The sequence below is a fragment of the Hyla sarda genome, unplaced genomic scaffold (genome assembly GCF_029499605.1).
Source record: "Hyla sarda isolate aHylSar1 unplaced genomic scaffold, aHylSar1.hap1 scaffold_1679, whole genome shotgun sequence".
NCBI lineage: Eukaryota > Metazoa > Chordata > Amphibia > Anura > Hylidae > Hyla > Hyla sarda.
The window spans coordinates 1-23,614 of NW_026608319.1; the positions used below are offsets into that span (position 1 = coordinate 1).

The window sequence follows — 23,614 nt, forward strand, 5'->3', positions numbered from 1 at the left end:
GGTTCTGCTCAGGCAGAGCAGTGCTGATGCTCCTCATAAAGCTGTCGCTGCTGTGAAGGTTCTAGGTGACATCACAAATCCCTTTGGTTACATACACAACAAAGCTGGGTTGTTGTTGTTTACACTCTGCAAGGCCTGTGGAAGTGAGTGACATCATAGCACTGTAGTTCTGAGGGTTCAAGATGGATGCAACAATCTCCTGTTGCTTCTATGAAGGCCGTAATAGACGAAAACACCAAACAGCTCCATAGTCACATACACAGCAAAGGAGAGATGTTGTTTACACCTAGTGATGTCAGTGGTATTGAGTGACATCACAGCACAGTGCTAAGGCTCCTGGGCCTGGACACAGCAGCGGCTGCAATATCTCAACGGAGAATACGTTTATATCTATGTGTGTGTGTGCGCATATATATATATATATATATATATATATATATATATATATATATATATTTCTCCGCCGAAATCACTTTTAAACCCATTTCCACCTTTTTTTCCCTTCTCTTCCTCTTACTTTTTTTTCACGTTTTTTTACGTTTTTCTCCTTTTCGCCTCTTTTCTGGGCGTATTATTCTTCTTTTTCTTCTTTTTTTTCGTCTAATGCATACCCCATCAGTGCAGCAATGCTTATTCAATACCGCCAGCAGATGGAGACACTGGGGGATAATTTTCTAAGGATTTATACTGATTTTTCCTGTCTGAATTTGTCGCACAGAAAGTTGCAGGCCAAATATGTGTGACATTTCTGCGACTTTAGCTTCTAGAGCATTTTTACAACATTATACATAGGTGCTGAATACATAAAAAGCGACTGTTCAGCGACAGACAAGTCGCATCGGCTGAAAGTAGGCCAGAATGTCAGTCCATGTTGGAGCAGGTTTAGATACAGTCTAAAGCATAGATCTCAAAGTCTGTGCACAGAATTTAGCAAGGGCCTCGCACCTTCTGATGCATCAGGTAGGTGCACAATAGCATAGCCTAACCCTCTGTACTTTGGTCTATATTGATGCGGGACATAGACAGCCAGCTGATGACCAATCCATTAGTGCAATGGATGGCTGGAAGCATTTGTCTTTGCCTTTGCAATACCACAGAAGCAATGCATGGTCAATGTACAGCAATGACACACCTGTGTGAACAGCCAGGAGACCCCCCCCCCCCCATGTTATGTTACATAGTTACATAGTTAGTACGGTCGAAAAAAGACATATGTCCATCACGTTCAACCAGGGAATTAAGGGGTAGGGGTGTGGCGCGATATTGGGGAAGGGATGAGATTTTATATTTCTTCATAAGCATTAATCTTATTTTGTCAATTAGGAACATTCAGCACCCACCCGCTATCAAGGCAGCTGCCTATCATGTCATGCCCTACCTGCACAGGTGTGCTGGCTACTCAAATGATCCAATTAAGGAGGCCATTTAGTCAGCAGCAGCAGAAGTCCTGTGCCTGGACGCTCCAACAGGGGCCAGACACAAGCAGAAGCAGAAGCAGCAGAAGCAGCAGCAGCACCACCTTTTGTTTATTGGCTGCAGCAGCAGCAAGGCCCACAGGGCTGGCTAGCTGGCTAGCCAGCAAGCAGGTAGCAATGAAAGTAGGAATCTTTCTTTTTAACCCTGTAAGGGGGTGGTGCACTGTACCCGAAGATACTGCCATATCGGGTCAATGCATAGGGCGACGGAAGCAAGCTTCGAAATCGGCCCCCGTTCTCAAAAATCCATTTAATATATGGTCCCCAGATAGGGGACGTATCAGATATTAAACTGATAAGAACAGATACTACACTTGATCTTAGCCAAAAGGCCGAGAAGCGATAACCGTGAAAGGGGCGGGCCCAACAAGGTCCCCTTCATGGGCACTATCACTGCTTGCTGTCAGGGAGGCTGCCAGACAATTTTCCATGCACACTCTGGGCTGGGGGGCAGTCAACCACCAGTACACACAGCAGAACCTAAACCCATACCATTATTGCTAAGCAGCAAGACAGGGGCCCATTGCACTCCCACGGGGCCTTTTTAAATGCAATCCATAACCCGGATTTGCCAGGAACCCTTCTTACTCCTCCTACTTGCATGTGACACTGGGCTTAGGATCTGCATAGGAAACACACACACAAGCACACACCTACCTTTGTTGCCTGCAGATGCCTCCTTGGCTGTCCCCAAACGGTATCAAACCAACACCCACGGGAAGCTGTAAGCATAGAGGACATGCCTGCACCCCATTGGACTTACCTGTGTGGGTTAAATCCGGGTTATTTGACAACCTATGGCGGTGATGGTTCTGCTCAGGCAGAGCAGTGCTGATGCTCCTCATAAAGCTGTCGCTGCTGTGAAGGTTCTAGGTGACATCACAAATCCCTTTGGTTACATACACAACAAAGCTGGGTTGTTGTTGTTTACACTCTGCAAGGCCTGTGGAAGTGAGTGACATCATAGCACTGTAGTTCTGAGGGTTCAAGATGGATGCAACAATCTCCTGTTGCTTCTATGAAGGCCGTAATAGACGACATCACCAAACAGCTCCATAGTCACATACACAGCAAAGGAGAGATGTTGTTTACACCTAGTGATGTCAGTGGTATTGAGTGACATCACAGCACAGTGCTAAGGCTCCTGGGCCTGGACACAGCAGCGGCTGCAATATCTCAACGGAGAATACGTTTATATCTATGTGTGTGTGTGCGCATATATATATATATATATATATATATATATATATATATATATATTTCTCCGCCGAAATCACTTTTAAACCCATTTCCACCTTTTTTTCCCTTCTCTTCCTCTTACTTTTTTTTCACGTTTTTTTACGTTTTTCTCCTTTTCGCCTCTTTTCTGGGCGTATTATTCTTCTTTTTCTTCTTTTTTTTCGTCTAATGCATACCCCATCAGTGCAGCAATGCTTATTCAATACCGCCAGCAGATGGAGACACTGGGGGATAATTTTCTAAGGATTTATACTGATTTTTCCTGTCTGAATTTGTCGCACAGAAAGTTGCAGGCCAAATATGTGTGACATTTCTGCGACTTTAGCTTCTAGAGCATTTTTACAACATTATACATAGGTGCTGAATACATAAAAAGCGACTGTTCAGCGACAGACAAGTCGCATCGGCTGAAAGTAGGCCAGAATGTCAGTCCATGTTGGAGCAGGTTTAGATACAGTCTAAAGCATAGATCTCAAAGTCTGTGCACAGAATTTAGCAAGGGCCTCGCACCTTCTGATGCATCAGGTAGGTGCACAATAGCATAGCCTAACCCTCTGTACTTTGGTCTATATTGATGCGGGACATAGACAGCCAGCTGATGACCAATCCATTAGTGCAATGGATGGCTGGAAGCATTTGTCTTTGCCTTTGCAATACCACAGAAGCAATGCATGGTCAATGTACAGCAATGACACACCTGTGTGAACAGCCAGGAGACCCCCCCCCCCCCCATGTTATGTTACATAGTTACATAGTTAGTACGGTCGAAAAAAGACATATGTCCATCACGTTCAACCAGGGAATTAAGGGGTAGGGGTGTGGCGCGATATTGGGGAAGGGATGAGATTTTATATTTCTTCATAAGCATTAATCTTATTTTGTCAATTAGGAACATTCAGCACCCACCCGCTATCAAGGCAGCTGCCTATCATGTCATGCCCTACCTGCACAGGTGTGCTGGCTACTCAAATGATCCAATTAAGGAGGCCATTTAGTCAGCAGCAGCAGAAGTCCTGTGCCTGGACGCTCCAACAGGGGCCAGACACAAGCAGAAGCAGAAGCAGCAGAAGCAGCAGCAGCACCACCTTTTGTTTATTGGCTGCAGCAGCAGCAAGGCCCACAGGGCTGGCTAGCTGGCTAGCCAGCAAGCAGGTAGCAATGAAAGTAGGAATCTTTCTTTTTAACCCTGTAAGGGGGTGGTGCACTGTACCCGAAGATACTGCCATATCGGGTCAATGCATAGGGCGACGGAAGCAAGCTTCGAAATCGGCCCCCGTTCTCAAAAATCCATTTAATATATGGTCCCCAGATAGGGGACGTATCAGATATTAAACTGATAAGAACAGATACTACACTTGATCTTAGCCAAAAGGCCGAGAAGCGATAACCGTGAAAGGGGCGGGCCCAACAAGGTCCCCTTCATGGGCACTATCACTGCTTGCTGTCAGGGAGGCTGCCAGACAATTTTCCATGCACACTCTGGGCTGGGGGGCAGTCAACCACCAGTACACACAGCAGAACCTAAACCCATACCATTATTGCTAAGCAGCAAGACAGGGGCCCATTGCACTCCCACGGGGCCTTTTTAAATGCAATCCATAACCCGGATTTGCCAGGAACCCTTCTTACTCCTCCTACTTGCATGTGACACTGGGCTTAGGATCTGCATAGGAAACACACACACAAGCACACACCTACCTTTGTTGCCTGCAGATGCCTCCTTGGCTGTCCCCAAACGGTATCAAACCAACACCCACGGGAAGCTGTAAGCATAGAGGACATGCCTGCACCCCATTGGACTTACCTGTGTGGGTTAAATCCGGGTTATTTGACAACCTATGGCGGTGATGGTTCTGCTCAGGCAGAGCAGTGCTGATGCTCCTCATAAAGCTGTCGCTGCTGTGAAGGTTCTAGGTGACATCACAAATCCCTTTGGTTACATACACAACAAAGCTGGGTTGTTGTTGTTTACACTCTGCAAGGCCTGTGGAAGTGAGTGACATCATAGCACTGTAGTTCTGAGGGTTCAAGATGGATGCAACAATCTCCTGTTGCTTCTATGAAGGCCGTAATAGACGACATCACCAAACAGCTCCATAGTCACATACACAGCAAAGGAGAGATGTTGTTTACACCTAGTGATGTCAGTGGTATTGAGTGACATCACAGCACAGTGCTAAGGCTCCTGGGCCTGGACACAGCAGCGGCTGCAATATCTCAACGGAGAATACGTTTATATCTATGTGTGTGTGTGCGCATATATATATATATATATATATATATATATATATATATATATATATATTTCTCCGCCGAAATCACTTTTAAACCCATTTCCACCTTTTTTTCCCTTCTCTTCCTCTTACTTTTTTTTCACGTTTTTTTACGTTTTTCTCCTTTTCGCCTCTTTTCTGGGCGTATTATTCTTCTTTTTCTTCTTTTTTTTCGTCTAATGCATACCCCATCAGTGCAGCAATGCTTATTCAATACCGCCAGCAGATGGAGACACTGGGGGATAATTTTCTAAGGATTTATACTGATTTTTCCTGTCTGAATTTGTCGCACAGAAAGTTGCAGGCCAAATATGTGTGACATTTCTGCGACTTTAGCTTCTAGAGCATTTTTACAACATTATACATAGGTGCTGAATACATAAAAAGCGACTGTTCAGCGACAGACAAGTCGCATCGGCTGAAAGTAGGCCAGAATGTCAGTCCATGTTGGAGCAGGTTTAGATACAGTCTAAAGCATAGATCTCAAAGTCTGTGCACAGAATTTAGCAAGGGCCTCGCACCTTCTGATGCATCAGGTAGGTGCACAATAGCATAGCCTAACCCTCTGTACTTTGGTCTATATTGATGCGGGACATAGACAGCCAGCTGATGACCAATCCATTAGTGCAATGGATGGCTGGAAGCATTTGTCTTTGCCTTTGCAATACCACAGAAGCAATGCATGGTCAATGTACAGCAATGACACACCTGTGTGAACAGCCAGGAGACCCCCCCCCCCCCCCATGTTATGTTACATAGTTACATAGTTAGTACGGTCGAAAAAAGACATATGTCCATCACGTTCAACCAGGGAATTAAGGGGTAGGGGTGTGGCGCGATATTGGGGAAGGGATGAGATTTTATATTTCTTCATAAGCATTAATCTTATTTTGTCAATTAGGAACATTCAGCACCCACCCGCTATCAAGGCAGCTGCCTATCATGTCATGCCCTACCTGCACAGGTGTGCTGGCTACTCAAATGATCCAATTAAGGAGGCCATTTAGTCAGCAGCAGCAGAAGTCCTGTGCCTGGACGCTCCAACAGGGGCCAGACACAAGCAGAAGCAGAAGCAGCAGAAGCAGCAGCAGCACCACCTTTTGTTTATTGGCTGCAGCAGCAGCAAGGCCCACAGGGCTGGCTAGCTGGCTAGCCAGCAAGCAGGTAGCAATGAAAGTAGGAATCTTTCTTTTTAACCCTGTAAGGGGGTGGTGCACTGTACCCGAAGATACTGCCATATCGGGTCAATGCATAGGGCGACGGAAGCAAGCTTCGAAATCGGCCCCCGTTCTCAAAAATCCATTTAATATATGGTCCCCAGATAGGGGACGTATCAGATATTAAACTGATAAGAACAGATACTACACTTGATCTTAGCCAAAAGGCCGAGAAGCGATAACCGTGAAAGGGGCGGGCCCAACAAGGTCCCCTTCATGGGCACTATCACTGCTTGCTGTCAGGGAGGCTGCCAGACAATTTTCCATGCACACTCTGGGCTGGGGGGCAGTCAACCACCAGTACACACAGCAGAACCTAAACCCATACCATTATTGCTAAGCAGCAAGACAGGGGCCCATTGCACTCCCACGGGGCCTTTTTAAATGCAATCCATAACCCGGATTTGCCAGGAACCCTTCTTACTCCTCCTACTTGCATGTGACACTGGGCTTAGGATCTGCATAGGAAACACACACACAAGCACACACCTACCTTTGTTGCCTGCAGATGCCTCCTTGGCTGTCCCCAAACGGTATCAAACCAACACCCACGGGAAGCTGTAAGCATAGAGGACATGCCTGCACCCCATTGGACTTACCTGTGTGGGTTAAATCCGGGTTATTTGACAACCTATGGCGGTGATGGTTCTGCTCAGGCAGAGCAGTGCTGATGCTCCTCATAAAGCTGTCGCTGCTGTGAAGGTTCTAGGTGACATCACAAATCCCTTTGGTTACATACACAACAAAGCTGGGTTGTTGTTGTTTACACTCTGCAAGGCCTGTGGAAGTGAGTGACATCATAGCACTGTAGTTCTGAGGGTTCAAGATGGATGCAACAATCTCCTGTTGCTTCTATGAAGGCCGTAATAGACGACATCACCAAACAGCTCCATAGTCACATACACAGCAAAGGAGAGATGTTGTTTACACCTAGTGATGTCAGTGGTATTGAGTGACATCACAGCACAGTGCTAAGGCTCCTGGGCCTGGACACAGCAGCGGCTGCAATATCTCAACGGAGAATACGTTTATATCTATGTGTGTGTGTGCGCATATATATATATATATATATATATATATATATATATATATATTTCTCCGCCGAAATCACTTTTAAACCCATTTCCACCTTTTTTTCCCTTCTCTTCCTCTTACTTTTTTTTCACGTTTTTTTACGTTTTTCTCCTTTTCGCCTCTTTTCTGGGCGTATTATTCTTCTTTTTCTTCTTTTTTTTCGTCTAATGCATACCCCATCAGTGCAGCAATGCTTATTCAATACCGCCAGCAGATGGAGACACTGGGGGATAATTTTCTAAGGATTTATACTGATTTTTCCTGTCTGAATTTGTCGCACAGAAAGTTGCAGGCCAAATATGTGTGACATTTCTGCGACTTTAGCTTCTAGAGCATTTTTACAACATTATACATAGGTGCTGAATACATAAAAAGCGACTGTTCAGCGACAGACAAGTCGCATCGGCTGAAAGTAGGCCAGAATGTCAGTCCATGTTGGAGCAGGTTTAGATACAGTCTAAAGCATAGATCTCAAAGTCTGTGCACAGAATTTAGCAAGGGCCTCGCACCTTCTGATGCATCAGGTAGGTGCACAATAGCATAGCCTAACCCTCTGTACTTTGGTCTATATTGATGCGGGACATAGACAGCCAGCTGATGACCAATCCATTAGTGCAATGGATGGCTGGAAGCATTTGTCTTTGCCTTTGCAATACCACAGAAGCAATGCATGGTCAATGTACAGCAATGACACACCTGTGTGAACAGCCAGGAGACCCCCCCCCCCCCCATGTTATGTTACATAGTTACATAGTTAGTACGGTCGAAAAAAGACATATGTCCATCACGTTCAACCAGGGAATTAAGGGGTAGGGGTGTGGCGCGATATTGGGGAAGGGATGAGATTTTATATTTCTTCATAAGCATTAATCTTATTTTGTCAATTAGGAACATTCAGCACCCACCCGCTATCAAGGCAGCTGCCTATCATGTCATGCCCTACCTGCACAGGTGTGCTGGCTACTCAAATGATCCAATTAAGGAGGCCATTTAGTCAGCAGCAGCAGAAGTCCTGTGCCAGGACGCTCCAACAGGGGCCAGACACAAGCAGAAGCAGAAGCAGCAGAAGCAGCAGCAGCACCACCTTTTGTTTATTGGCTGCAGCAGCAGCAAGGCCCACAGGGCTGGCTAGCTGGCTAGCCAGCAAGCAGGTAGCAATGAAAGTAGGAATCTTTCTTTTTAACCCTGTAAGGGGGTGGTGCACTGTACCCGAAGATACTGCCATATCGGGTCAATGCATAGGGCGACGGAAGCAAGCTTCGAAATCGGCCCCCGTTCTCAAAAATCCATTTAATATATGGTCCCCAGATAGGGGACGTATCAGATATTAAACTGATAAGAACAGATACTACACTTGATCTTAGCCAAAAGGCCGAGAAGCGATAACCGTGAAAGGGGCGGGCCCAACAAGGTCCCCTTCATGGGCACTATCACTGCTTGCTGTCAGGGAGGCTGCCAGACAATTTTCCATGCACACTCTGGGCTGGGGGGCAGTCAACCACCAGTACACACAGCAGAACCTAAACCCATACCATTATTGCTAAGCAGCAAGACAGGGGCCCATTGCACTCCCACGGGGCCTTTTTAAATGCAATCCATAACCCGGATTTGCCAGGAACCCTTCTTACTCCTCCTACTTGCATGTGACACTGGGCTTAGGATCTGCATAGGAAACACACACACAAGCACACACCTACCTTTGTTGCCTGCAGATGCCTCCTTGGCTGTCCCCAAACGGTATCAAACCAACACCCACGGGAAGCTGTAAGCATAGAGGACATGCCTGCACCCCATTGGACTTACCTGTGTGGGTTAAATCCGGGTTATTTGACAACCTATGGCGGTGATGGTTCTGCTCAGGCAGAGCAGTGCTGATGCTCCTCATAAAGCTGTCGCTGCTGTGAAGGTTCTAGGTGACATCACAAATCCCTTTGGTTACATACACAACAAAGCTGGGTTGTTGTTGTTTACACTCTGCAAGGCCTGTGGAAGTGAGTGACATCATAGCACTGTAGTTCTGAGGGTTCAAGATGGATGCAACAATCTCCTGTTGCTTCTATGAAGGCCGTAATAGACGACATCACCAAACAGCTCCATAGTCACATACACAGCAAAGGAGAGATGTTGTTTACACCTAGTGATGTCAGTGGTATTGAGTGACATCACAGCACAGTGCTAAGGCTCCTGGGCCTGGACACAGCAGCGGCTGCAATATCTCAACGGAGAATACGTTTATATCTATGTGTGTGTGCGCATATATATATATATATATATATATATATATATATATATATATATATATATATTCTCCGCCGAAATCACTTTTAAACCCATTTCCACCTTTTTTTCCCTTCTCTTCCTCTTACTTTTTTTTCACGTTTTTTTACGTTTTTCTCCTTTTCGCCTCTTTTCTGGGCGTATTATTCTTCTTTTTCTTCTTTTTTTTCGTCTAATGCATACCCCATCAGTGCAGCAATGCTTATTCAATACCGCCAGCAGATGGAGACACTGGGGGATAATTTTCTAAGGATTTATACTGATTTTTCCTGTCTGAATTTGTCGCACAGAAAGTTGCAGGCCAAATATGTGTGACATTTCTGCGACTTTAGCTTCTAGAGCATTTTTACAACATTATACATAGGTGCTGAATACATAAAAAGCGACTGTTCAGCGACAGACAAGTCGCATCGGCTGAAAGTAGGCCAGAATGTCAGTCCATGTTGGAGCAGGTTTAGATACAGTCTAAAGCATAGATCTCAAAGTCTGTGCACAGAATTTAGCAAGGGCCTCGCACCTTCTGATGCATCAGGTAGGTGCACAATAGCATAGCCTAACCCTCTGTACTTTGGTCTATATTGATGCGGGACATAGACAGCCAGCTGATGACCAATCCATTAGTGCAATGGATGGCTGGAAGCATTTGTCTTTGCCTTTGCAATACCACAGAAGCAATGCATGGTCAATGTACAGCAATGACACACCTGTGTGAACAGCCAGGAGACCCCCCCCCCCCCATGTTATGTTACATAGTTACATAGTTAGTACGGTCGAAAAAAGACATATGTCCATCACGTTCAACCAGGGAATTAAGGGGTAGGGGTGTGGCGCGATATTGGGGAAGGGATGAGATTTTATATTTCTTCATAAGCATTAATCTTATTTTGTCAATTAGGAACATTCAGCACCCACCCGCTATCAAGGCAGCTGCCTATCATGTCATGCCCTACCTGCACAGGTGTGCTGGCTACTCAAATGATCCAATTAAGGAGGCCATTTAGTCAGCAGCAGCAGAAGTCCTGTGCCTGGACGCTCCAACAGGGGCCAGACACAAGCAGAAGCAGAAGCAGCAGAAGCAGCAGCAGCACCACCTTTTGTTTATTGGCTGCAGCAGCAGCAAGGCCCACAGGGCTGGCTAGCTGGCTAGCCAGCAAGCAGGTAGCAATGAAAGTAGGAATCTTTCTTTTTAACCCTGTAAGGGGGTGGTGCACTGTACCCGAAGATACTGCCATATCGGGTCAATGCATAGGGCGACGGAAGCAAGCTTCGAAATCGGCCCCCGTTCTCAAAAATCCATTTAATATATGGTCCCCAGATAGGGGACGTATCAGATATTAAACTGATAAGAACAGATACTACACTTGATCTTAGCCAAAAGGCCGAGAAGCGATAACCGTGAAAGGGGCGGGCCCAACAAGGTCCCCTTCATGGGCACTATCACTGCTTGCTGTCAGGGAGGCTGCCAGACAATTTTCCATGCACACTCTGGGCTGGGGGGCAGTCAACCACCAGTACACACAGCAGAACCTAAACCCATACCATTATTGCTAAGCAGCAAGACAGGGGCCCATTGCACTCCCACGGGGCCTTTTTAAATGCAATCCATAACCCGGATTTGCCAGGAACCCTTCTTACTCCTCCTACTTGCATGTGACACTGGGCTTAGGATCTGCATAGGAAACACACACACAAGCACACACCTACCTTTGTTGCCTGCAGATGCCTCCTTGGCTGTCCCCAAACGGTATCAAACCAACACCCACGGGAAGCTGTAAGCATAGAGGACATGCCTGCACCCCATTGGACTTACCTGTGTGGGTTAAATCCGGGTTATTTGACAACCTATGGCGGTGATGGTTCTGCTCAGGCAGAGCAGTGCTGATGCTCCTCATAAAGCTGTCGCTGCTGTGAAGGTTCTAGGTGACATCACAAATCCCTTTGGTTACATACACAACAAAGCTGGGTTGTTGTTGTTTACACTCTGCAAGGCCTGTGGAAGTGAGTGACATCATAGCACTGTAGTTCTGAGGGTTCAAGATGGATGCAACAATCTCCTGTTGCTTCTATGAAGGCCGTAATAGACGACATCACCAAACAGCTCCATAGTCACATACACAGCAAAGGAGAGATGTTGTTTACACCTAGTGATGTCAGTGGTATTGAGTGACATCACAGCACAGTGCTAAGGCTCCTGGGCCTGGACACAGCAGCGGCTGCAATATCTCAACGGAGAATACGTTTATATCTATGTGTGTGTGTGCGCATATATATATATATATATATATATATATATATATATATCTATATATATTTCTCCGCCGAAATCACTTTTAAACCCATTTCCACCTTTTTTTCCCTTCTCTTCCTCTTACTTTTTTTTCACGTTTTTTTACGTTTTTCTCCTTTTCGCCTCTTTTCTGGGCGTATTATTCTTCTTTTTCTTCTTTTTTTTCGTCTAATGCATACCCCATCAGTGCAGCAATGCTTATTCAATACCGCCAGCAGATGGAGACACTGGGGGATAATTTTCTAAGGATTTATACTGATTTTTCCTGTCTGAATTTGTCGCACAGAAAGTTGCAGGCCAAATATGTGTGACATTTCTGCGACTTTAGCTTCTAGAGCATTTTTACAACATTATACATAGGTGCTGAATACATAAAAAGCGACTGTTCAGCGACAGACAAGTCGCATCGGCTGAAAGTAGGCCAGAATGTCAGTCCATGTTGGAGCAGGTTTAGATACAGTCTAAAGCATAGATCTCAAAGTCTGTGCACAGAATTTAGCAAGGGCCTCGCACCTTCTGATGCATCAGGTAGGTGCACAATAGCATAGCCTAACCCTCTGTACTTTGGTCTATATTGATGCGGGACATAGACAGCCAGCTGATGACCAATCCATTAGTGCAATGGATGGCTGGAAGCATTTGTCTTTGCCTTTGCAATACCACAGAAGCAATGCATGGTCAATGTACAGCAATGACACACCTGTGTGAACAGCCAGGAGACCCCCCCCCCCCATGTTATGTTACATAGTTACATAGTTAGTACGGTCGAAAAAAGACATATGTCCATCACGTTCAACCAGGGAATTAAGGGGTAGGGGTGTGGCGCGATATTGGGGAAGGGATGAGATTTTATATTTCTTCATAAGCATTAATCTTATTTTGTCAATTAGGAACATTCAGCACCCACCCGCTATCAAGGCAGCTGCCTATCATGTCATGCCCTACCTGCACAGGTGTGCTGGCTACTCAAATGATCCAATTAAGGAGGCCATTTAGTCAGCAGCAGCAGAAGTCCTGTGCCTGGACGCTCCAACAGGGGCCAGACACAAGCAGAAGCAGAAGCAGCAGAAGCAGCAGCAGCACCACCTTTTGTTTATTGGCTGCAGCAGCAGCAAGGCCCACAGGGCTGGCTAGCTGGCTAGCCAGCAAGCAGGTAGCAATGAAAGTAGGAATCTTTCTTTTTAACCCTGTAAGGGGGTGGTGCACTGTACCCGAAGATACTGCCATATCGGGTCAATGCATAGGGCGACGGAAGCAAGCTTCGAAATCGGCCCCCGTTCTCAAAAATCCATTTAATATATGGTCCCCAGATAGGGGACGTATCAGATATTAAACTGATAAGAACAGATACTACACTTGATCTTAGCCAAAAGGCCGAGAAGCGATAACCGTGAAAGGGGCGGGCCCAACAAGGTCCCCTTCATGGGCACTATCACTGCTTGCTGTCAGGGAGGCTGCCAGACAATTTTCCATGCACACTCTGGGCTGGGGGGCAGTCAACCACCAGTACACACAGCAGAACCTAAACCCATACCATTATTGCTAAGCAGCAAGACAGGGGCCCATTGCACTCCCACGGGGCCTTTTTAAATGCAATCCATAACCCGGATTTGCCAGGAACCCTTCTTACTCCTCCTACTTGCATGTGACACTGGGCTTAGGATCTGCATAGGAAACACACACACAAGCACACACCTACCTTTGTTGCCTGCAGATGCCTCCTTGGCTGTCCCCAAACGGTATCAAACCAACACCCACGGGAAGCTGTAAGCATAGAGGACATGCCTGCACCCCATTGGACTTACCTGTGTGGGTTAAATCCGGGTTATTTGACAACCTATGGCGGTGATGGTTCTGCTCAGGCAGAGCAGTGCTGATGCTCCTCATAAAGCTGTCGCTGCTGTGAAGGTTCTAGGTGACATCACAAATCCCTTTGGTTACATACACAACAAAGCTGGGTTGTTGTTGTTTACACTCTGCAAGGCCTGTGGAAGTGAGTGACATCATAGCACTGTAGTTCTGAGGGTTCAAGATGGATGCAACAATCTCCTGTTGCTTCTATGAAGGCCGTAATAGACGACATCACCAAACAGCTCCATAGTCACATACACAGCAAAGGAGAGATGTTGTTTACACCTAGTGATGTCAGTGGTATTGAGTGACATCACAGCACAGTGCTAAGGCTCCTGGGCCTGGACACAGCAGCGGCTGCAATATCTCAACGGAGAATACGTTTATATCTATGTGTGTGTGTGCGCATATATATATATATATATATATATATATATATATATATATATATATATTTCTCCGCCGAAATCACTTTTAAACCCATTTCCACCTTTTTTTCCCTTCTCTTCCTCTTACTTTTTTTTCACGTTTTTTTACGTTTTTCTCCTTTTCGCCTCTTTTCTGGGCGTATTATTCTTCTTTTTCTTCTTTTTTTTCGTCTAATGCATACCCCATCAGTGCAGCAATGCTTATTCAATACCGCCAGCAGATGGAGACACTGGGGGATAATTTTCTAAGGATTTATACTGATTTTTCCTGTCTGAATTTGTCGCACAGAAAGTTGCAGGCCAAATATGTGTGACATTTCTGCGACTTTAGCTTCTAGAGCATTTTTACAACATTATACATAGGTGCTGAATACATAAAAAGCGACTGTTCAGCGACAGACAAGTCGCATCGGCTGAAAGTAGGCCAGAATGTCAGTCCATGTTGGAGCAGGTTTAGATACAGTCTAAAGCATAGATCTCAAAGTCTGTGCACAGAATTTAGCAAGGGCCTCGCACCTTCTGATGCATCAGGTAGGTGCACAATAGCATAGCCTAACCCTCTGTACTTTGGTCTATATTGATGCGGGACATAGACAGCCAGCTGATGACCAATCCATTAGTGCAATGGATGGCTGGAAGCATTTGTCTTTGCCTTTGCAATACCACAGAAGCAATGCATGGTCAATGTACAGCAATGACACACCTGTGTGAACAGCCAGGAGACCCCCCCCCCCCCATGTTATGTTACATAGTTACATAGTTAGTACGGTCGAAAAAAGACATATGTCCATCACGTTCAACCAGGGAATTAAGGGGTAGGGGTGTGGCGCGATATTGGGGAAGGGATGAGATTTTATATTTCTTCATAAGCATTAATCTTATTTTGTCAATTAGGAACATTCAGCACCCACCCGCTATCAAGGCAGCTGCCTATCATGTCATGCCCTACCTGCACAGGTGTGCTGGCTACTCAAATGATCCAATTAAGGAGGCCATTTAGTCAGCAGCAGCAGAAGTCCTGTGCCTGGACGCTCCAACAGGGGCCAGACACAAGCAGAAGCAGAAGCAGCAGAAGCAGCAGCAGCACCACCTTTTGTTTATTGGCTGCAGCAGCAGCAAGGCCCACAGGGCTGGCTAGCTGGCTAGCCAGCAAGCAGGTAGCAATGAAAGTAGGAATCTTTCTTTTTAACCCTGTAAGGGGGTGGTGCACTGTACCCGAAGATACTGCCATATCGGGTCAATGCATAGGGCGACGGAAGCAAGCTTCGAAATCGGCCCCCGTTCTCAAAAATCCATTTAATATATGGTCCCCAGATAGGGGACGTATCAGATATTAAACTGATAAGAACAGATACTACACTTGATCTTAGCCAAAAGGCCGAGAAGCGATAACCGTGAAAGGGGCGGGCCCAACAAGGTCCCCTTCATGGGCACTATCACTGCTTGCTGTCAGGGAGGCTGCCAGACAATTTTCCATGCACACTCTGGGCTGGGGGGCAGTCAACCACCAGTACACACAGCAGAACCTAAACCCATACCATTATTGCTAAGCAGCAAGACAGGGGCCCATTGCACTCCCACGGGGCCTTTTTAAATGCAATCCATAACCCGGATTTGCCAGGAACCCTTCTTACTCCTCCTACTTGCATGTGACACTGGGCTTAGGATCTGCATAGGAAACACACACACAAGCACACACCTACCTTTGTTGCCTGCAGATGCCTCCTTGGCTGTCCCCAAACGGTATCAAACCAACACCCACGGGAAGCTGTAAGCATAGAGGACATGCCTGCACCCCATTGGACTTACCTGTGTGGGTTAAATCCGGGTTATTTGACAACCTATGGCGGTGATGGTTCTGCTCAGGCAGAGCAGTGCTGATGCTCCTCATAAAGCTGTCGCTGCTGTGAAGGTTCTAGGTGACATCACAAATCCCTTTGGTTACATACACAACAAAGCTGGGTTGTTGTTGTTTACACTCTGCAAGGCCTGTGGAAGTGAGTGACATCATAGCACTGTAGTTCTGAGGGTTCAAGATGGATGCAACAATCTCCTGTTGCTTCTATGAAGGCCGTAATAGACGACATCACCAAACAGCTCCATAGTCACATACACAGCAAAGGAGAGATGTTGTTTACACCTAGTGATGTCAGTGGTATTGAGTGACATCACAGCACAGTGCTAAGGCTCCTGGGCCTGGACACAGCAGCGGCTGCAATATCTCAACGGAGAATACGTTTATATCTATGTGTGTGTGTGCGCATATATATATATATATATATATATATATATATATATATATATATATATATTTCTCCGCCGAAATCACTTTTAAACCCATTTCCACCTTTTTTTCCCTTCTCTTCCTCTTACTTTTTTTTCACGTTTTTTTACGTTTTTCTCCTTTTCGCCTCTTTTCTGGGCGTATTATTCTTCTTTTTCTTCTTTTTTTTCGTCTAATGCATACCCCATCAGTGCAGCAATGCTTATTCAATACCGCCAGCAGATGGAGACACTGGGGGATAATTTTCTAAGGATTTATACTGATTTTTCCTGTCTGAATTTGTCGCACAGAAAGTTGCAGGCCAAATATGTGTGACATTTCTGCGACTTTAGCTTCTAGAGCATTTTTACAACATTATACATAGGTGCTGAATACATAAAAAGCGACTGTTCAGCGACAGACAAGTCGCATCGGCTGAAAGTAGGCCAGAATGTCAGTCCATGTTGGAGCAGGTTTAGATACAGTCTAAAGCATAGATCTCAAAGTCTGTGCACAGAATTTAGCAAGGGCCTCGCACCTTCTGATGCATCAGGTAGGTGCACAATAGCATAGCCTAACCCTCTGTACTTTGGTCTATATTGATGCGGGACATAGACAGCCAGCTGATGACCAATCCATTAGTGCAATGGATGGCTGGAAGCATTTGTCTTTGCCTTTGCAATACCACAGAAGCAATGCATGGTCAATGTACAGCAATGACACACCTGTGTGAACAGCCAGGAGACCCCCCCCCCCCCATGTTATGTTACATAGTTACATAGTTAGTACGGTCGAAAAAAGACATATGTCCATCACGTTCAACCAGGGAATTAAGGGGTAGGGGTGTGGCGCGATATTGGGGAAGGGATGAGATTTTATATTTCTTCATAAGCATTAATCTTATTTTGTCAATTAGGAACATTCAGCACCCACCCGCTATCAAGGCAGCTGCCTATCATGTCATCCTACCTGCACAGGTGTGCTGGCTACTCAAATGATCCAATTAAGGAGGCCATTTAGTCAGCAGCAGCAGAAGTCCTGTGCCTGGACGCTCCAACAGGGGCCAGACACAAGCAGAAGCAGAAGCAGCAGAAGCAGCAGCAGCACCACCTTTTGTTTATTGGCTGCAGCAGCAGCAAGGCCCACAGGGCTGGCTAGCTGGCTAGCCAGCAAGCAGGTAGCAATGAAAGTAGGAATCTTTCTTTTTAACCCTGTAAGGGGGTGGTGCACTGTACCCGAAGATACTGCCATATCGGGTCAATGCATAGGGCGACGGAAGCAAGCTTCGAAATCGGCCCCCGTTCTCAAAAATCCATTTAATATATGGTCCCCAGATAGGGGACGTATCAGATATTAAACTGATAAGAACAGATACTACACTTGATCTTAGCCAAAAGGCCGAGAAGCGATAACCGTGAAAGGGGCGGGCCCAACAAGGTCCCCTTCATGGGCACTATCACTGCTTGCTGTCAGGGAGGCTGCCAGACAATTTTCCATGCACACTCTGGGCTGGGGGGCAGTCAACCACCAGTACACACAGCAGAACCTAAACCCATACCATTATTGCTAAGCAGCAAGACAGGGGCCCATTGCACTCCCACGGGGCCTTTTTAAATGCAATCCATAACCCGGATTTGCCAGGAACCCTTCTTACTCCTCCTACTTGCATGTGACACTGGGCTTAGGATCTGCATAGGAAACACACACACAAGCACACACCTACCTTTGTTGCCTGCAGATGCCTCCTTGGCTGTCCCCAAACGGTATCAAACCAACACCCACGGGAAGCTGTAAGCATAGAGGACATGCCTGCACCCCATTGGACTTACCTGTGTGGGTTAAATCCGGGTTATTTGACAACCTATGGCGGTGATGGTTCTGCTCAGGCAGAGCAGTGCTGATGCTCCTCATAAAGCTGTCGCTGCTGTGAAGGTTCTAGGTGACATCACAAATCCCTTTGGTTACATACACAACAAAGCTGGGTTGTTGTTGTTTACACTCTGCAAGGCCTGTGGAAGTGAGTGACATCATAGCACTGTAGTTCTGAGGGTTCAAGATGGATGCAACAATCTCCTGTTGCTTCTATGAAGGCCGTAATAGACGACATCACCAAACAGCTCCATAGTCACATACACAGCAAAGGAGAGATGTTGTTTACACCTAGTGATGTCAGTGGTATTGAGTGACATCACAGCACAGTGCTAAGGCTCCTGGGCCTGGACACAGCAGCGGCTGCAATATCTCAACGGAGAATACGTTTATATCTATGTGTGTGTGTGCGCATATATATATATATATATATATATATATATATATATATATATATATATTTCTCCGCCGAAATCACTTTTAAACCCATTTCCACCTTTTTTTCCCTTCTCTTCCTCTTACTTTTTTTTCACGTTTTTTTACGTTTTTCTCCTTTTCGCCTCTTTTCTGGGCGTATTATTCTTCTTTTTCTTCTTTTTTTTCGTCTAATGCATACCCCATCAGTGCAGCAATGCTTATTCAATACCGCCAGCAGATGGAGACACTGGGGGATAATTTTCTAAGGATTTATACTGATTTTTCCTGTCTGAATTTGTCGCACAGAAAGTTGCAGGCCAAATATGTGTGACATTTCTGCGACTTTAGCTTCTAGAGCATTTTTACAACATTATACATAGGTGCTGAATACATAAAAAGCGACTGTTCAGCGACAGACAAGTCGCATCGGCTGAAAGTAGGCCAGAATGTCAGTCCATGTTGGAGCAGGTTTAGATACAGTCTAAAGCATAGATCTCAAAGTCTGTGCACAGAATTTAGCAAGGGCCTCGCACCTTCTGATGCATCAGGTAGGTGCACAATAGCATAGCCTAACCCTCTGTACTTTGGTCTATATTGATGCGGGACATAGACAGCCAGCTGATGACCAATCCATTAGTGCAATGGATGGCTGGAAGCATTTGTCTTTGCCTTTGCAATACCACAGAAGCAATGCATGGTCAATGTACAGCAATGACACACCTGTGTGAACAGCCAGGAGACCCCCCCCCCCCCATGTTATGTTACATAGTTACATAGTTAGTACGGTCGAAAAAAGACATATGTCCATCACGTTCAACCAGGGAATTAAGGGGTAGGGGTGTGGCGCGATATTGGGGAAGGGATGAGATTTTATATTTCTTCATAAGCATTAATCTTATTTTGTCAATTAGGAACATTCAGCACCCACCCGCTATCAAGGCAGCTGCCTATCATGTCATGCCCTACCTGCACAGGTGTGCTGGCTACTCAAATGATCCAATTAAGGAGGCCATTTAGTCAGCAGCAGCAGAAGTCCTGTGCCTGGACGCTCCAACAGGGGCCAGACACAAGCAGAAGCAGAAGCAGCAGAAGCAGCAGCAGCACCACCTTTTGTTTATTGGCTGCAGCAGCAGCAAGGCCCACAGGGCTGGCTAGCTGGCTAGCCAGCAAGCAGGTAGCAATGAAAGTAGGAATCTTTCTTTTTAACCCTGTAAGGGGGTGGTGCACTGTACCCGAAGATACTGCCATATCGGGTCAATGCATAGGGCGACGGAAGCAAGCTTCGAAATCGGCCCCCGTTCTCAAAAATCCATTTAATATATGGTCCCCAGATAGGGGACGTATCAGATATTAAACTGATAAGAACAGATACTACACTTGATCTTAGCCAAAAGGCCGAGAAGCGATAACCGTGAAAGGGGCGGGCCCAACAAGGTCCCCTTCATGGGCACTATCACTGCTTGCTGTCAGGGAGGCTGCCAGACAATTTTCCATGCACACTCTGGGCTGGGGGGCAGTCAACCACCAGTACACACAGCAGAACCTAAACCCATACCATTATTGCTAAGCAGCAAGACAGGGGCCCATTGCACTCCCACGGGGCCTTTTTAAATGCAATCCATAACCCGGATTTGCCAGGAACCCTTCTTACTCCTCCTACTTGCATGTGACACTGGGCTTAGGATCTGCATAGGAAACACACACACAAGCACACACCTACCTTTGTTGCCTGCAGATGCCTCCTTGGCTGTCCCCAAACGGTATCAAACCAACACCCACGGGAAGCTGTAAGCATAGAGGACATGCCTGCACCCCATTGGACTTACCTGTGTGGGTTAAATCCGGGTTATTTGACAACCTATGGCGGTGATGGTTCTGCTCAGGCAGAGCAGTGCTGATGCTCCTCATAAAGCTGTCGCTGCTGTGAAGGTTCTAGGTGACATCACAAATCCCTTTGGTTACATACACAACAAAGCTGGGTTGTTGTTGTTTACACTCTGCAAGGCCTGTGGAAGTGAGTGACATCATAGCACTGTAGTTCTGAGGGTTCAAGATGGATGCAACAATCTCCTGTTGCTTCTATGAAGGCCGTAATAGACGACATCACCAAACAGCTCCATAGTCACATACACAGCAAAGGAGAGATGTTGTTTACACCTAGTGATGTCAGTGGTATTGAGTGACATCACAGCACAGTGCTAAGGCTCCTGGGCCTGGACACAGCAGCGGCTGCAATATCTCAACGGAGAATACGTTTATATCTATGTGTGTGTGTGCGCATATATATATATATATATATATATATATATATATATATATATATATATTCTCCGCCGAAATCACTTTTAAACCCATTTCCACCTTTTTTTCCCTTCTCTTCCTCTTACTTTTTTTTCACGTTTTTTTACGTTTTTCTCCTTTTCGCCTCTTTTCTGGGCGTATTATTCTTCTTTTTCTTCTTTTTTTTCGTCTAATGCATACCCCATCAGTGCAGCAATGCTTATTCAATACCGCCAGCAGATGGAGACACTGGGGGATAATTTTCTAAGGATTTATACTGATTTTTCCTGTCTGAATTTGTCGCACAGAAAGTTGCAGGCCAAATATGTGTGACATTTCTGCGACTTTAGCTTCTAGAGCATTTTTACAACATTATACATAGGTGCTGAATACATAAAAAGCGACTGTTCAGCGACAGACAAGTCGCATCGGCTGAAAGTAGGCCAGAATGTCAGTCCATGTTGGAGCAGGTTTAGATACAGTCTAAAGCATAGATCTCAAAGTCTGTGCACAGAATTTAGCAAGGGCCTCGCACCTTCTGATGCATCAGGTAGGTGCACAATAGCATAGCCTAACCCTCTGTACTTTGGTCTATATTGATGCGGGACATAGACAGCCAGCTGATGACCAATCCATTAGTGCAATGGATGGCTGGAAGCATTTGTCTTTGCCTTTGCAATACCACAGAAGCAATGCATGGTCAATGTACAGCAATGACACACCTGTGTGAACAGCCAGGAGACCCCCCCCCCCCCCATGTTATGTTACATAGTTACATAGTTAGTACGGTCGAAAAAAGACATATGTCCATCACGTTCAACCAGGGAATTAAGGGGTAGGGGTGTGGCGCGATATTGGGGAAGGGATGAGATTTTATATTTCTTCATAAGCATTAATCTTATTTTGTCAATTAGGAACATTCAGCACCCACCCGCTATCAAGGCAGCTGCCTATCATGTCATGCCCTACCTGCACAGGTGTGCTGGCTACTCAAATGATCCAATTAAGGAGGCCATTTAGTCAGCAGCAGCAGAAGTCCTGTGCCTGGACGCTCCAACAGGGGCCAGACACAAGCAGAAGCAGAAGCAGCAGAAGCAGCAGCAGCACCACCTTTTGTTTATTGGCTGCAGCAGCAGCAAGGCCCACAGGGCTGGCTAGCTGGCTAGCCAGCAAGCAGGTAGCAATGAAAGTAGGAATCTTTCTTTTTAACCCTGTAAGGGGGTGGTGCACTGTACCCGAAGATACTGCCATATCGGGTCAATGCATAGGGCGACGGAAGCAAGCTTCGAAATCGGCCCCCGTTCTCAAAAATCCATTTAATATATGGTCCCCAGATAGGGGACGTATCAGATATTAAACTGATAAGAACAGATACTACACTTGATCTTAGCCAAAAGGCCGAGAAGCGATAACCGTGAAAGGGGCGGGCCCAACAAGGTCCCCTTCATGGGCACTATCACTGCTTGCTGTCAGGGAGGCTGCCAGACAATTTTCCATGCACACTCTGGGCTGGGGGGCAGTCAACCACCAGTACACACAGCAGAACCTAAACCCATACCATTATTGCTAAGCAGCAAGACAGGGGCCCATTGCACTCCCACGGGGCCTTTTTAAATGCAATCCATAACCCGGATTTGCCAGGAACCCTTCTTACTCCTCCTACTTGCATGTGACACTGGGCTTAGGATCTGCATAGGAAACACACACACAAGCACACACCTACCTTTGTTGCCTGCAGATGCCTCCTTGGCTGTCCCCAAACGGTATCAAACCAACACCCACGGGAAGCTGTAAGCATAGAGGACATGCCTGCACCCCATTGGACTTACCTGTGTGGGTTAAATCCGGGTTATTTGACAACCTATGGCGGTGATGGTTCTGCTCAGGCAGAGCAGTGCTGATGCTCCTCATAAAGCTGTCGCTGCTGTGAAGGTTCTAGGTGACATCACAAATCCCTTTGGTTACATACACAACAAAGCTGGGTTGTTGTTGTTTACACTCTGCAAGGCCTGTGGAAGTGAGTGACATCATAGCACTGTAGTTCTGAGGGTTCAAGATGGATGCAACAATCTCCTGTTGCTTCTATGAAGGCCGTAATAGACGACATCACCAAACAGCTCCATAGTCACATACACAGCAAAGGAGAGATGTTGTTTACACCTAGTGATGTCAGTGGTATTGAGTGACATCACAGCACAGTGCTAAGGCTCCTGGGCCTGGACACAGCAGCGGCTGCAATATCTCAACGGAGAATACGTTTATATCTATGTGTGTGTGTGCGCATATATATATATATATATATATATATATATATATATATATATATATTCTCCGCCGAAATCACTTTTAAACCCATTTCCACCTTTTTTTCCCTTCTCTTCCTCTTACTTTTTTTTCACGTTTTTTTACGTTTTTCTCCTTTTCGCCTCTTTTCTGGGCGTATTATTCTTCTTTTTCTTCTTTTTTTTCGTCTAATGCATACCCCATCAGTGCAGCAATGCTTATTCAATACCGCCAGCAGATGGAGACACTGGGGGATAATTTTCTAAGGATTTATACTGATTTTTCCTGTCTGAATTTGTCGCACAGAAAGTTGCAGGCCAAATATGTGTGACATTTCTGCGACTTTAGCTTCTAGAGCATTTTTACAACATTATACATAGG

General features: G+C 45.9%; 10 non-coding genes across 10 annotated transcripts; all 10 read right to left on the minus strand.

The window, feature by feature from the left end:
- Positions 1 to 1,628: 1,628 nt before the first annotated feature.
- LOC130311795 (U2 spliceosomal RNA) lies at positions 1,629 to 1,819 on the minus strand. Its single transcript, XR_008860076.1, has one exon. It is a non-coding gene; the product is annotated as a U2 spliceosomal RNA (small nuclear RNA).
- Positions 1,820 to 3,908: 2,089 nt separating this feature from the next.
- LOC130311807 (U2 spliceosomal RNA) lies at positions 3,909 to 4,099 on the minus strand. The gene has a single exon (XR_008860087.1). It is a non-coding gene; the product is annotated as a U2 spliceosomal RNA (small nuclear RNA).
- A 2,094-nt stretch (positions 4,100 to 6,193) lies between these two features.
- On the minus strand, positions 6,194 to 6,384 carry LOC130311818 (U2 spliceosomal RNA). Its single transcript, XR_008860098.1, has one exon. It is a non-coding gene; the product is annotated as a U2 spliceosomal RNA (small nuclear RNA).
- A 2,087-nt stretch (positions 6,385 to 8,471) lies between these two features.
- On the minus strand, positions 8,472 to 8,662 carry LOC130311828 (U2 spliceosomal RNA). The gene has a single exon (XR_008860107.1). It is a non-coding gene; the product is annotated as a U2 spliceosomal RNA (small nuclear RNA).
- A 2,093-nt stretch (positions 8,663 to 10,755) lies between these two features.
- LOC130311829 (U2 spliceosomal RNA) lies at positions 10,756 to 10,946 on the minus strand. The gene has a single exon (XR_008860108.1). It is a non-coding gene; the product is annotated as a U2 spliceosomal RNA (small nuclear RNA).
- A 2,091-nt stretch (positions 10,947 to 13,037) lies between these two features.
- Positions 13,038 to 13,228, minus strand: LOC130311796 (U2 spliceosomal RNA). Its single transcript, XR_008860077.1, has one exon. It is a non-coding gene; the product is annotated as a U2 spliceosomal RNA (small nuclear RNA).
- A 2,092-nt stretch (positions 13,229 to 15,320) lies between these two features.
- LOC130311797 (U2 spliceosomal RNA) lies at positions 15,321 to 15,511 on the minus strand. The gene has a single exon (XR_008860078.1). It is a non-coding gene; the product is annotated as a U2 spliceosomal RNA (small nuclear RNA).
- Positions 15,512 to 17,603: 2,092 nt separating this feature from the next.
- LOC130311798 (U2 spliceosomal RNA) lies at positions 17,604 to 17,794 on the minus strand. Its single transcript, XR_008860079.1, has one exon. It is a non-coding gene; the product is annotated as a U2 spliceosomal RNA (small nuclear RNA).
- A 2,092-nt stretch (positions 17,795 to 19,886) lies between these two features.
- Positions 19,887 to 20,077, minus strand: LOC130311799 (U2 spliceosomal RNA). Its single transcript, XR_008860080.1, has one exon. It is a non-coding gene; the product is annotated as a U2 spliceosomal RNA (small nuclear RNA).
- A 2,092-nt stretch (positions 20,078 to 22,169) lies between these two features.
- LOC130311800 (U2 spliceosomal RNA) lies at positions 22,170 to 22,360 on the minus strand. The gene has a single exon (XR_008860081.1). It is a non-coding gene; the product is annotated as a U2 spliceosomal RNA (small nuclear RNA).
- Positions 22,361 to 23,614: the final 1,254 nt, after the last annotated feature.